Here is a 15,942-nt window from a genome sequence, read left to right on the forward strand (position 1 = left end):
TATGAAAAAATATGAAACAAAGGAAATATAACAATGTTAATTGTACAATTACATGCCACAATTATTTTAAAGTCTACGTAAGTTTGAAAACTTTTGTAATTTGATATTTGTGTGTGAAATAAAGTTATCTCCATACCAAAAAAGAAAAAAATCTGAATATCTGTAGCCAGTAAAGCTATACTTTAGAATGTTAGTTGTTCAAATAGGAGGAAAGTGACAACAGAAACTTGGATCAAAATTTAAAAAAAAGAAATCTATATAAATCTACAACAGAAATGAAAATGACAAATAAGAAAAAATTGTTATTCTTAGTTTTAAAATTCCTTTTTAAGAAATATTTATAAACTCTACTATGGAATTTATAAAACGAAGCAGTAAAATCACAACAGCAAAACAAACAAGGAAGGATTAAAAAATGTATACTAGTCTACTGTTCTTATATTATACACTAAGAGATATAATGTTTTTCAAGATAGATAGAAATACGTTAAATATGTATTTTATAAATTCTAGAGTTGACCCTAGAGCAGCAAGAGCAGAGTTATAAGCTCAGAATGGAGACAAAACAAAATTCTTTAAAAAAAAAAATGCTCAATCCAGCTGGTCACAGTAGCACACACCTGTATTCCAAGATACTCAGGAGGTGGAGGGAAGAAAATCACAAGCTCAAGGCCAGACTGGGTAATGCAGTAAGACCCTGTCCCCCGTCTCAGAATAAAATGAAAAGAACTGGGGATATAGTTCAGTAGTAGAGAACTTGCCTAGCATACAATGAGGTGGTCCTGGGTTAAATTCTCCATATGACAACAAAACAAACCCCCCACTTCATCCCCCAAAAAAAAACTCAATCCAAAAGAAAGGAAGAAATTTGTTTTTTAAAAATTTAGATAGGAGGCTGGGGATGTGACTCAAGCGGTAGCGCACTCGCCTGGCATGCGTGCGGCCTGGGTTCCATCCTCAGCACCACATACAAACAAAGATGTTGTGTCCGCCGAAAACTAAAAAAAAATAAATATTTTTTAAAAATTCTCTCTCTTTAAAAAAAAAATTAGATAGGACAAATAGAAAACAAGTAGTGTCTTAACTACAATAATATAATAAATGTAAATGAACAACACTCAAAAGGTAGAGTTTAAAAACCAATCAAAAAGCAAGATTCAACTATGTTATCTAAAACAAAGGCATATTAACTATGATGATAGATAAGTTAAAAGTAAAGGGATAGGCAAAAGGTATGATACAAAAACCAAACCTAAGAAAGGAGGAGTGCCTATGTTAACACTAGACAAAAGTGATTTTAGGACAAGGAACATCTAGGACATTTTATAAAGATAACAGGGATCAATTCATCAAATAGATCTAATAGTTCCAAATATGAATTTAGCTATTAACACAGCTTTAAAATATTTAAAGTAAAAACAGACAAAAGGAAAGACAGCAAACTCCAAATCACAGTTGGGAAAATTCAATACTAATCCCTTAGTGATTAATAAATAGCCAGAAAAATCAGTAAAGATGCAGTATACATACATACATTTGACAAAGGGCTTATGTTCTGAAAAAGAATAGAATATGTAAAACATGTGAACAGACATTCACAACAGAAGAAAATTTAGTTATTAGGAAAATATAAATTAAAATGATAATGACACTTCACACTCACAATAATGGCAATTATTTTTTTAAAAAAAACAAACTAACAAGTCTTAACAAGGCTGTGGAAAAACTAGAACCCTGTTAAAATGGTGCAACCACTTTCAAATACAGTGGGTTGGTCCATCAAAAAATTTAAAAGTATAATATTATCACCCAAAATATGTGAATACATAGCCCAAAGAATTGACAGAGTCAAATATATTTGTACATTGTTCATAGCAGCACTATTCACACTACCAAAGAGTGCAAACAACCAAATACAGATGAATAGATAAAATGTGGTATGCACAATGGAATTTATTCAACCTTCAAATTCTGACATGTTACAACCTGGATGAACCTTGAGGGTACTGTGCTATGTGAAATGAGCCAGACACAGTCCAAGTATCACTACTTCCAATATCAGGAAGTGCCTGGAATAGTCGAAATTTAGAGACAGAAATCAGAATAGTAATAATCAGGGGCTAGGGAAAAGAGGTAATGGGGAGTTATTGTTTAATGAGTACAGAGTTTTAATTTGGGAGAAAGAAAAATTGTGCAACTATCACCATTATCCATCACCAACTATGTGGTGATAGTTGCACAATTAACATGAATGAATTTTATGCTATCTAACTGTATATTTAAAGTTCGTTAAAATGGTAAACTTTATGTTATGCATATTTTACCACAATTAAAACAAGAAACTGCCAAGGAATATCAAACATGCCTATTTGCAATTAAAGACACAGAATATAAAAATATTGACAAGAATTTGGAGAAAATGGAACTCTCACCCATTGGATGAAATATAAACTTGTATAACCATGTGGAAAATAATTGTACAGTTCCCTACACATTTAAACCGAAACTAGTTACCTACCGTGTGATCTATTAATTCCAAATTAAAGGATTTACTTTAGAAAAATGAAAATATGTTATAAAGACATGTACACAAAATATACCTTCATTCACAAAGAAAACAATCTAAAGTTTCATCAAAAAAATGAATGAATAAATACACTATCCTAAAAAAATTAGTGATACACACAAAATAGATGAATCTCAAAAACTAAGTGAAAGATGCCAGAAGAGTAAAAATGCACTGTTCCACTTATTTGCAATTCTAGAACAAACCAAACTAATACACTAGATAGTTGCCCGGAGCCAAGAGAGGAACAACCTCAATAAGACACAAGGGAACTTTTGAAGGGGAATCAAATATTCTATCTTATGGTCATGGTGGCAATTAGTATTCACATTTGTCAAAATACATCCAACTGTACAGATAATAGGGGTATATAAATTATTCAAGAAAACTTGATTTTTTTCAAAGTTTGTGAAAACTTATTATAGAAAGATCCTTTAAGTGATCAAGACACTCAGATACCCAAGTGAAAAAAAATAAAAGGTAGACATTGCTCTTATACCATATCCAAAAATGTCACCTGCAATTCCTACCTAAACCATAGCATTCCATATACAAAATTATGAATTTTCAGATCTACATTTATAAATCTAAACCAACAAAGTACAATCATAAAAGTATGAAAGAAAACAACAATATTTTAATACATAATCTTTGTAAGCATGCTAAAACAGCACCATGAAACAGATTTACTTACATAAAGAATTTAAAGCTTCACTTGATTAAATACCATAAAGGTAAATGATGGATGATGAAACAATACTTGCAAATAATAGTAAAGGATTAAATAAGAGTGCTTTAAAATAATAAATAAAATCATTATAAAAAATGGACCAAAAGAGGGACTACCTATAAATATCAAATAAATAAAGCTACTTATAAATATTTTAAAGACTTTTATATGCACATAAAATAAAACAGCAATGAGCTAAGTAAGTGGCTTCATGCATCATTTGAGGGTATGAAACTTGCTAAAAATGCTTTTTAAAAGGTAACTGTAATTGGCAAAATCTACCAAATCTTTAAATTGACATAGCTTAACAATCCTGTTTGTGGGACTCTACCTTACAGAAATAGCAGGCACCATTATTTGTAAAGGCAAAATTGAAAGTAATCTAACTTCCATAATGGGAAAGTGTTTCAAAATATATTATGACATCTCAGGGTTCCTAGTTCAGTTCTCAAGATTGATAGAACACAGGTTAAAGTCTTTCCATCTCAAATTTACTTCAGGATAAATGTTCATTAACACGATTTCCCACAGTTTAAATCCCCCCTCCAATCATGTAGGCATGTGATGTTATATACATATTTAACGAAGTAATTAAAAAGAATTATTCAATTCTATTCTTTGGTTGTTTCTGGTCAAAACCTTGGTGCTATCTTTTAGTTCACTTTTATCCTATGTACTCAATTTTCAACCACTTCTCACCACCCTCATTGGCATCACCTGTCCAGTGAAATTGTAATCACATACTAACTGGTTCTGCCCTAGTCCTCTTTCAGTCCATGATCAAAACAGCAACCAGGGGCTGCAGTTGTGGCTCAGCGGTAGAGTGCTTGCCTAGCACATGTGAGGCCCTGAGTTTGATCCTCAGCACCACATAAAAGTAAATAAATGAAGGTATTGTTTCCAACTATAACTAAAAAACAAATATTAAAAAAACCAAAATGATCTTACTAAAGCAAAGCCCTAAGTCATATCTTTCTCTCCCATTCAAAAACTTCCAATGAATTTCCCTATCATTCGAAGATTAAAAACAAACTCCTAATTATGACCAAAGGACCTATACCCTCCACTATCTGACTCTTAATTTGCCATCATTTATTTTTCTAAAGCCACACTGGCCATCTCCCTGTTCTCAAACACAATAAATACTCTTCCACTTTAGGGTCTCCTATTCACCACAACCTTTGCCTGAATGTTCTTCCCCCCAAAACATGGCTATCTCCTTCAATTTTTTGCCCAAATTACCATTCCAGTGAGGTTTTCCCTGATAACCCTATCTAAAATTTCCCCTCATTCTTCCCATTTCCAAAAACTTTATATCCCACTTATTTTTTTTCTCTTTAGGACCATGTATCATGTACCATTATTTTGCATATCTTGTTTGTGATTTCTTTCCACTTTTTATATATTTTATTTATTATCTTTCCATTTCTAGTATACAAGTGCCTTTGGCAGGGGTTTAGATGGATTCTAGACACTGCTGCCACCATCAAAATCTAGAAAAATACCAGCCACACCAGTGTTCAATGAACTATAAATAAATGAAACAGACGTACATATAACTGTTTATTTCTATAATATTGTTAAAAGAAAAAATAAGTTATATAGAACACAGGTGTAGTATACAAAAATCTATGTATAAGTAATGAACAATCTGAAAATGAAATTAAGAGAACAATTCCATCTGCAGTCACAGCAAGAACAAAATTCTTAGGAATAAGTATAAAAAGGTACTAAAGAAGTAAAAGAAAACCCTGGACACTGAAAACTACAAACATAAGAGGGTTGGGGGTATATATTATAAACACTGTGGTAAAATGCTTACCCAGCATGCACAAACCCTACATGTATTCCTGAGCACCACAAAATCAATCATCAATAGAAATAAATGGAAAGATATCTCATACCCAGAGATCAAAAAAGATATAATAGTAAACCACCAATACCCCTCATGTAAATACATTTATGTATATATGTTGTATATAAATCATATATATTGAATGCATAAATATTTGCATATTTATATAGCTCTATATACACATATAGACATACATATACATATAAAACAGATTTACAGACAATAAAAACCCTATCAAAGAAACCTGCAAGTATATTCCTCCAAAAAAGAAATCACTATTGACATTTTACCTGTATTTAATAGATTTCTCAGGGGCATGTATATCTATCTATCTCTCTCTCTCTCTCTCTCTCTCTCTATATATATATATATATATATACACACACACACACACACACACACACACACACACACACACACCAGTAATAACAATATTAGAAGACAAAAAAATTAGGGATTGAAGATGATTCAGTCTGAGAAAGAGAACTGCATTAAAACTGATACCAGTTATAGAATTAATTCTGATTTGTTTCTTCAAAATATATTTCTACAAAATCTGGATGTAAAATTTTTTGGTTTATAGGAATTATACAACTGATTTCCTGGTAAAGTAAGCCTATGGACAGAATAAAAATCATTACATTTATTTTAGGGCTAACAGAAAAGCCATGCAGTAAGTAGGGTACTCTTGTTGGTACTTTAGAAATAAAGAGTTACCATGATTAGAACCTCAGCCCTTTTGTGTGTGTGTTGGTTAGCTCCTTTCACTTTCCTGTTAAGACACAAAATACCTTAATCTTCAGTGACTTTTAACATTGTCTCTCATGGAATTTTAATGACATCCAGGTTTAATAAACTATCTAAATTTCTATAAGTGACAGAAATCAGCCAGATACTAGATATGTAACAAGACCTAGTAACAAAATATTGTCTCTTAGGCTGGGGGTGTGGTTCAGTGGCAGAGCACATGTCTGGCATGTGTGGGTTGGATCCTCAGCACTACATAAAAATAAATAAATAAATAAAGGAATTGTGTCCATCTACAACTAAAAAAAATATATTTTTAAAAAAATTCTCTCTTAAATGGTGAAGGTGGTATTTCTGACTAAAGAATAGTTTTAATAGCTATTTAAAAAACAACTTCACCAGGCATATGTAAAAATAAATGTCATAAGTATCTCTAGAAATTTATAATACAGTGAGAATACAAGTTGGGGGACTATCAAAATACCAGGGACATATTTTGCAAAATAACTCTAAAATTCACAAGAAAATTTTTAAAACCCATAGTCAAAACAATATAAAAAAGAACAATAGTTTGAATATTTACATTTTCTGATTTCAAAACCTTACTAAAAGATATAATAAAAGATATAATAATTAAAATTGGCATAAGACCATACAGACCAATGGAATATAACTTGGATTAAAAATGTAAATCCTTATATTTATGGTTGATTCATGGGGTCAGAATAGTCTTTTCAACAAATGGTGCTGAGACAAATGAATATCTACAAGGAAAAGAATAAAGCCTAAATCTGGAGCACACATTCATGCGCAAATTAACTTAAAACAGATATAGACCTAAATATAATAATTAAAACTACACAACTTAGAGAAAGCAAGTATATACCTTTGTAACTCAAATTAGCCAGTGGCTTCCCAGATAATGACACCAAAAGCACAAGCAACAAAAGAAAAATCTAACTAGACTTCACCAAAATTAAAAATATGTATTTCCAGTGAAACTCATGAAGTAAAAAGGCAATCCACAGAATATGGAAGGAAATATTTACAATCTCACATCTCTGATAAGAGTCTTATGTACAGAATATATAAGGAACTCTTATAACCCATCAATAAAAAAATTCTAAAGGATTTAAACAGATATTTCCCCAAAAGAAATAGGCAATGAGCACATAAAATGATGCTCACTAAGTCATCAAGAATCTGCAAATAACAGTCACTAAGACACTTTTAAACCTACAAGAATGAATACAAAAACAAAGGACAGAGACGACTGACAAGAAAATAGAATAATCAGAATCCTCATATTGCTGGTACAACTATAAAATTGGTTAGCAATTCCTCAAGTGTTAAACTTTGAGTTACCGTATGACCCAGCAGTTTCACTGGAGATGTATACTCAAGGGAATTAAACAGCCCAAAAGCTTGTTCACAGCAACAGTATTCATAATAACCAACTGATGGAATAAACAATATGGAGTATATCTACAAAATGTTACTCATTCATAAAGAAATGAAATGCAATAATATGATACAACAGAATCAACCTCAATAACCCCATGCTAAGTAATGAAGCCACACAAAAGGACACCTAGTGTATGAATTCCACAAAGGAACTTGAAAAACTAGTTTTAAATTATTATGGAATAGTAAAGGTTCAAGAAGAGCCAAGAATTTGGAAAATAATACAGGCGGAAGCTGAGAAAACTCCCAAATTTCAAAGCTTTATATAAAGCTATTATAAATAAAACAACAGTAGTATAGTGGGACCATTTTTTGGAAATAATTAATCAAACAAAAAAGGATGAAGAAGTTAAAATCATACCCAAGCATATGGGAGATGATTCAAGTGACATTTTAAAAAATATATGGGGGAAGAATTAATAATGTTGGAACTACTAGTTTTTCACACATTAAAAAAAAAATTCCTAACTTCCTTAAGATGGACCTAAATGCAAAAAAAAAAAAAACAAGTAAATAATTAGGAATAAAAAGTCCTATTAGAGTAATTCCTTAAAACAAAAAGCACAAATCCTAAGAACAACTCCTTATTTTGACATTAAAAACTGGCTGGGGATGTGGCTCAAGTGGTAGCGCACTCGCTTGGCATGCTGGAGGCACTGGGTTAGATCCTCAACACCACATAAAGATAAAATAAAGATACTGTGTCCACCTAAAACTAAAAGATAAATATTTTTTAAAACGCTGAAATTCCATAGGATAAAAAAGAATACAAGGACCAGATTTTATATTTTATATTTTTCTGAAAACTTTCCTTGGCTACATTGTAAAGTAAAAAGGTTGGATGAGATGACCTTTAAGATCTTTTTCAATATAAATGTACAATGGTGTCTCTTTTCTTAGAAGTACTTTTTAACTTATGAAATATTTAAAACATACAGAAAATAATAAAATTCACATCTTTTTACCAAGCACTCCACATAATGAAATAAATGCAAACTATATAGCATTTCATATCCATCATTTTTAGCAAATATTTTAAAATCTGACAATCTCAAGAACCAGGGAAGGATTCTAAAAACAAAAATGCCCACACACTGCTAACAAAGTATATTTGGCTAATCCATTTTAACAGAATTCAGCAATATCATAAAATTAAAAATACTCAGATCCTATTTCCCACCAATCTCTTTTATGGATCTTCCCAAGAGAAACATCTGCAGAGGCAGACACATGTATAAAAAATGCATAAGCATTATTTATAAAAGCAAAATAGGAAACAACTAAAAATACTCATCAATAGTGAGATATAAACATTTTATATCTGTATACAATGGAGGACCATAAAGCAATAAAATCAAATTAGCTCCACCTGTACCAACATATGTTATCTCAAAACTTAATATTGACACCTACACCCCTCCCCCTTTTTGGGAAGTACTAGGGATTGAACCCAGGACCTTTGTATGCTAAACAAGTGCTCTGCCACTAAGCTACATCTCCAGCCCAATATTGACTTTAAAAACCTGATGAAAGGAAGGCGTGGTAGGTCTTGCCTACAATCCCAGTGTCTCAGCCTCTTGGGAGGCTGTATCAAAATTAAAAATGGACTAGGGATGTGGCTCAGTAGTTAAGTGGCCCTGGGTTCAATCTCAAATACTAATACTAATAATCTACTGAAAGATATAAAAAAAATATCTGCAAGAATTTAAACACCTTATATCACTTATGACACACGTACAAAGCAAAACTATAAAATGTATTCAAGAACCTCAAGACAGTTGTTATTCTGGGTAAGAAGAGAGGGCACTAACACTTGGATGAGTGGAGTTGCTACAAGTGAGTCACTATAGGGTTATTCATTTTTTCTCCAAAAGATCAAATCTGACATAATTTCCATTTGGGGGTGGTACGTAAATGGACATTCTTTATTTTCTATGTTTTAAATATTTGGGAATTAAAATATCTACATATATTTTGAAAATGCATTAGTATATAATGTCCTAGCTTAAAATGTCACAGTCTTGGAGATCATCAAACTTCTTATAACTAAGAAAAGATACACTACTAAAAACATAATTAATATAAATACTATTGCAACATGGCAATTTAGATGCATGCTAGCATTAAGTATAGATACTTTACATCTTCATCACTGAAGAGATACGCCCATTTCTGAAAATCTGGACTTAACTAGCAATAAGAACACATGCATACACACAACACCTCCACCTTGTCTCTGAATGACTAGCTGAAATTCAGCACAGGCACAAGAATAAAGTGATACATTGTACAATAAGATCACTTGCCTATTTGCACTTAAAACTCCTTTATTTTCTCAAGCCTGGAATGCTGATTGTTCCTGATCATTCACACATAGTTCATGAGCCCATAGCAATAAAGCAAGCCTGAACAAACTAGAAAAGCAGTTCACTCATTCCAGCATTCACAAATTCCTAAATCTGCACATAGAAAAAAGAGTTTGTGCACATTTATTGGTCTCATAGACTCTTCCATTCAGGAGTTTAAAAAAAAATTACTTAATTTCAATTGAGATAAGTGACTCTATTCTCCAGTTGAGATCCATCCATCTGTTTTGTTTTGCAGTTTTGGGGATTGAATCCAGAGCCCCATGCATGCTAGTAAGTGCTCTACCACTGAGCTATAACCAGTCTGAGATGCATCTCTTATCTTCAATTTATGCCAAAAGATGTAATTTTCAGGATTGGTGATGAGGATGATCCCATACTGAATTAAATAAAACAAGACCATCATTTCTAAAATAATTTGAAATATGATACACTGAGCAATAATTACACAACGTAATTTGAAATGCTGAAATCTAGTTTCTTGTGTGTAAAAAACTAAAATTAGCTGGGCACAGTACACACCTGTGATCCCAAGGGTCAGAAGGCTGAGGCAGGAGGTTCCCAAGTTCAAAGCCAAGAGAGGCACCATGCAACTCAGTGAGACCCTGTTTCTAAATAAAATACAGAACAGGGCTGGGGATGTGGCTCAGTGGTGGAGTGCCCGAGTTCAATCCCTGTATCCACCCCCCCAAAAAACCCCACTAAAATTAACAAGTTATTCAAATACATTATTATATTTGAATTTTATTTCAATACTGTAGTCTACTTTTAAGAAATACTTCCAATCGAGCCCAGTGGATTCATTAGTTATCCAACTTTATCCATTTAATTCCCCAATTTCCCTCTCTGTTCTTTAAATCTGTTTAATATATTACAATGACAGCAAAAAGCTTAAGACAGAGTGAGAATGAAGCAGATTAAGTAATTAGGGACACTTTCATCTCTCATAAACTGCATTTGGATTATCTTAAACAGCGTATTTTCTTTTCTTTTTTTTTAAATTTTTTTTAATATTTATTTTTTAGTTTTCAGCAGACACAACACCTTTGTTTGTACGTGGTGCTGAGGATCGAACCCGGGCCGCATGCATCCGCTTGAGCCACATCCCCAGCCCCACACAGCGTATTTTCTATCACAGAACACAGTCAGCACACTTGAAAAAACTAGGAAAGAAAAATATTACTCCCATTAATCTTTGTATGAAATAAGAGTTACCTATTAACATAAATGTTGCATACAATAGGTACTCAAAAGACTAATGTTTAATTCCACCCAAAAAAAACTTTAAATATTTAACAAAGGAAAATTAAACTTCCTTATTTATGGCTCACTGTATGGTTAACAAAACTGCTCTATACACAGAGAGAGGAACAATATTTTAAGATTCTTAAGATAATTAATAAGCTGAAAATAACCCATATTTCCCCCCATGATATATTAGCTTTACATAGAAAACACTACTGGCCATTTCATCATTAATTTTCCAAAGCATGACATTTGATAATAGATAGGAAAGTATTTGATAATAGGTAGGAAATTCCTTTAGTGGTATCTACAGTGCTAAAGGTAACAAATAAGAAGAAAATAAAGAATCTGTTTTATAGGGAGAACTAGAGTGTGTAAGGAAGTAACAAATGAGGTTTGTCTATAGTGAATGATGCACACCTGGCTGGTTGTTATTGTTCTCTGTGTTGTCTGTATATTTAATTGGGAGAGGGGGTTCAAAATTAATTCTATTATCACAAAGAATATACAAATATATAAGCCATGATGGTGGCTACAGTCTACAAGGGCAATTCTAAGACTACTTCTTCATATCTGAGAAGATAATGCTGATTGTAGAAGTCCATTAGAAGCTTGAAATGGATAAGTCATCCCTTTTGAGGCAAGGAAATAGTCATGTATGAACAGAATATGTGTGGAAGCATACACTGACAGCGTCTTCATTTAGTTCACATTTATGTAGTTTTGTGCAACAATGCTTATCTCAAACATGAAAAAGAACATCAATTTCTCAAAATAAGTATGTATGAATGTATACGTACATACATACATAGGGTATACATTAAAAACTAGAAAAGAGCTACAGTAATAAAGGCAATAAATAAGAAGAAAATAAAGAATCTGTTTTATAGGGAGAACTAGAGTGTGTAAGGAAGTAGCAAATATGAGGTTTGTCTATAGTGAATGATGCCTACAAAGAGAACAAAAAAAATTTTTCATGTTTGATTTCTGTAGCTTAATGGAATCTATGCTACACTACTCAACTGTCCTGACAAGTATAGAAGACCAACTTCTGGAACACTCTGAGCTGCCAAGAGTTAACAGCATTAGACTCTACTGACTAGCCAAGAGTTTCATGAAAAGATTTTATCCTAATTGTATTAGTAAGTCTTCAGAACTTATATAGCACCTGTATGCTTTTGCTTGAGATACAGATGCTGAATTTAATAAAGTCTTACATAGGATTCTGTTCTATGATCTAGAGGCAAAACCTTACATGAGATTCCTGTTCAGATTTCCTGGAACTGAACTTTATGAATAATCTGATTCCATAGGATTCTATGTCCCCTAAAACCTCTCTTCTTCTCGGGTCGATCCACTCACTTGCCATTTATCAAATTAAAACTACCGATCAAATAGAGAAAATCACAAAAGGAATCTGACTTCAAATCAGTCACACTAAATGATGTATTAATAACTTTTCTACAATAGATGTATTACTAGGATCTATTGTTCATTTCAAATGTACTTACCATATTTAAAGTAAATTGACATACTATACATTTCCCCAAATAATATTTCTAAATACAGGTTAACTGTTTAAAACAAATAAACAAACAAAAAAAAAAAAGAAACATGAAAATGTATGTACCAAGATTCTAGTCACCTACATGTCTACCACAAACCAATCTTCTTAGGCAAATCACTACGTCAATTATTAATTCACTTTTCAACAATCACATATATAATATATGTTATACATACATATATAAAAGTCCTCAGAAACAAAACAATTAAGGAACTTCAAGGAACAAAGGCTTCTAGAAAACTAAATGATCTGCTTGTAACCAGTTGAGAAGCTAGAGAAAACAAAAGAGCCCAAGATATTCTGATATCAAAGCGCTCCTTTCTCCATTTCAATGGTCCAGGGTGGCTTCTGTTCATTAAACCTGTTGAAATGCTGAAGCACTTAAAATCTTATATAATTTTAGAGGGGTAAATCCTAAATCTTAGAAGCAAGCAGTAATAGCTGACTTCTAGCTAAGTATCAAGCACAAAGAGCAATATTAAAAAATAATCTTATTTCATTCTCAGGTTACTAATACTTATTAATAACCTTTCCAAATTATTATCCATATTGGAATTTACTTGATAAAGATAACTTACATCAAAGCACTATTAGTAACATTTTTGAGATTAAATTAAATGAAAGTTGGCAAAGATATTCACTATATATTTTAATAGGTCTCTTTATTAAACAAATATATACAGCATCTTTAAGTATTTCAAACATCTCACATTTGGATATAGAATATAAGTTTCTACAAGATTAGTACTAATTATTTCTATTAAATTTTGTTTCCTTTAGTAAAAGAAAAGGTTTACTGGTGGTACTTCATTTGCTTCTATTAATGGTGTAGAAAATAACTCCACAAGTTGATGGATAATTACAAAGTGTTAACTACTCTTCACAACGGTAAGACAAAACATGTAAAGAGCACGCAAAGACCTAACTACATGCAAAGTCATAACTAGAATCTGAACTATAGTCCAGAGATACTGGTTATGGCCCCACCACCTGTGAGACATTAAGAAAACCATCTTTACACTTCAATTATGTAGAAAATGAAACAGAATAGGATAATCCTACTCAGGTTTACAACATCTAAGAATCTATTACTAGAAAACATAATGATAATCACCACCCCTGAAAAGAAGGAATATTGATAGGCAAGTACTAAATTCTTTAAATTATACACACACACACAGATCTAGAAACACTAACATACATATGCCCAAAAATTGAATGGTGCGCTAGGACCAAAATCTGAAGTAAAAAATATGCCAAAGGGATGTAAAAAGTAAAACAGGTAGAGTAGAAGGTGGGGGATGGGAGGTGTTAAATCTATAGAAATCTGCCCTAAAACTAAAAGGGCAGAGAATGGAGAATGAAGTTCCATATTTAACAGGGCTTTACTAAATTTTTTTAATGTGTTTTATGGAGAAAATCACTAGACTCATCAATTTCCAAATGTCTTTGTGGCTTCTGTAATGTATCTTGGCTCATAGTAGCCACAGTAGGTACCTAAGAGATGTTAGTGGACCCCCTGCTAATTCACTGGTAACTGAAGCATACTCTAAAACTACAGTCTCAATATTTGTGTCCCCTACAAATTCCTATGCTGAAAGCCTAAATGACATAGAAATTACCTAAAGAAATACAAGTGATTAAAGGTTACATGCCAAAGACACTGTAGGCACCCAAAGAATCCTGTTAAATGGACTAGACAAGCGGGATGACTAATAAGTACCCTTACTTACAAAGTTACTTTTTAGGAGGCAGGACTTTGGGGAAGATCTGCCCCATGAATGGATTAATTCCCATACTGAAGAGGCCCAAAGGAAAACCCCTTTACCCTTTTCACTACAAAAGTTTACAGTGAAAAGGTAGCTATCTTAAGAACCAGGAAGAAAGTCCTCACCAAACATACAGGAATTTGCCAGCACCTTGATCTTGGACTTCTCATCCTCCAAAACTGTGAAAAATAATTTTTTTTAAATAATTGTTTGTCTCCAATATTTTATAATAACAGCCTGAAGAGACTAAGACATCTAGTAACATACTCTCAGGTAAACACTAGGAATCCTCTGAGTCCTTGCCCTCTAAAAGTTGAGTTCACACTGTGAAAGAAAACAAGCAGTATAAAGCATAAAATGCTATAGGTCACTATGTATATAGTACTTCAGACCTTTCAAAAAAAACTGAAGAGGAAGACTATAAGGTAACATTTATTGAGTGCCCATGGATTAAGTATTCAACATGCTTGCAAATCTGAGATAGTTTCACCATCCTGTCTTACAGATAACAAAACTGTGATTCACCAAAATTAAAAACAGGTTCTAATGGCAAAGCTATTTCCACTCTATGTACCAAGATATCTCTGATTACATTATCTTTACACTTGTCTGAGAGGGGAATTTTCAAAGCTATTCAAAATTATCATCCTGAATTATGATGAAAAGAGCATTTAAGACTTTTTTTTAAAAAAAATACAACCTTGTGGCACATGCATTACTTACTTGAATGATCACTTTTTGATTTCTCTTCACCCATGAACATCAGAAAACGGTACCTTTTAATAGCTGTATATGCACCTTAAATGCACCTGCATTTAATCCTGTACAATTTATTAAGTCTAAATAAAAAGTATACAACATGACTGGATAATATAACCAATATTCATTTTAAAAAATAGAAATTTGGAAACATTAAGTGCTCAGGAAGAAAAACTGAGATATGATCCATCTATAGTTCTGGGTCATACTGATTCCAATATTGAAATAAAAATTATTACAATTTTTTTGAGAAAGGAGACTGACACAGAAATTACCCAAAGTTTAAGAAATACAAGTGATTAAAGGTTACATGCCAAAGACACTGTAGGCACCCAAAGAATCCTGTTAAATGGACTAGACAAGCGGGATGTCTAAAAAGTACCCTTACTTACAAAGTTACTTTTTAAGCTATGAAAAAAAAAATAATAATAAGGGTATATTTTAAGAGATATAAAACAAAAGCAGACTACAAAACCTCTGAAATCAAAACACAGTATGTTGTATCTCTGCATAGGTTAAACTTCTCAGGGATGAGGGCAATGTCCAAAAGATGGTGTGTACACTACTTAGCACACTAATGCTAGTTAAATATTGACAAAATAAGACTTTCATAGCTTATTTTCATAGCTTATACATTCTATTTTTATAAATAAAGATTACAAATTATTTCAATCATATTTTTGCATCCTTCTGTGCATATCACAAATATGTAAAAATTATAAATTATTTCTTGAAGTTTTTTTTTTTTTTTGCTGTTGTGAATGTTGTTTTGGGGTGTTTTTTTTTAAAAAGTCGGTTTTTGTGGTGCTTTTTAATGTTTAGGAGTCATCCTTAAAGCTTATTAACAGCAGAATTAATACTGTATTCAATTCAT

General features: G+C 32.2%; 1 protein-coding gene across 5 annotated transcripts in view; it reads right to left on the reverse strand.

Moving 5' to 3' along the window:
* Ube3a (ubiquitin protein ligase E3A) overlaps positions 1-15,942 on the reverse strand; it is a 96,082-nt gene that overhangs the window by 78,662 nt on the left and 1,478 nt on the right. The gene's annotated exons all lie outside the window — the stretch shown is intronic.

Source organism: Ictidomys tridecemlineatus, chromosome 5 (genome assembly GCF_052094955.1).
Source record: "Ictidomys tridecemlineatus isolate mIctTri1 chromosome 5, mIctTri1.hap1, whole genome shotgun sequence".
NCBI classification, from domain to species: Eukaryota; Metazoa; Chordata; class Mammalia; order Rodentia; family Sciuridae; genus Ictidomys; species Ictidomys tridecemlineatus.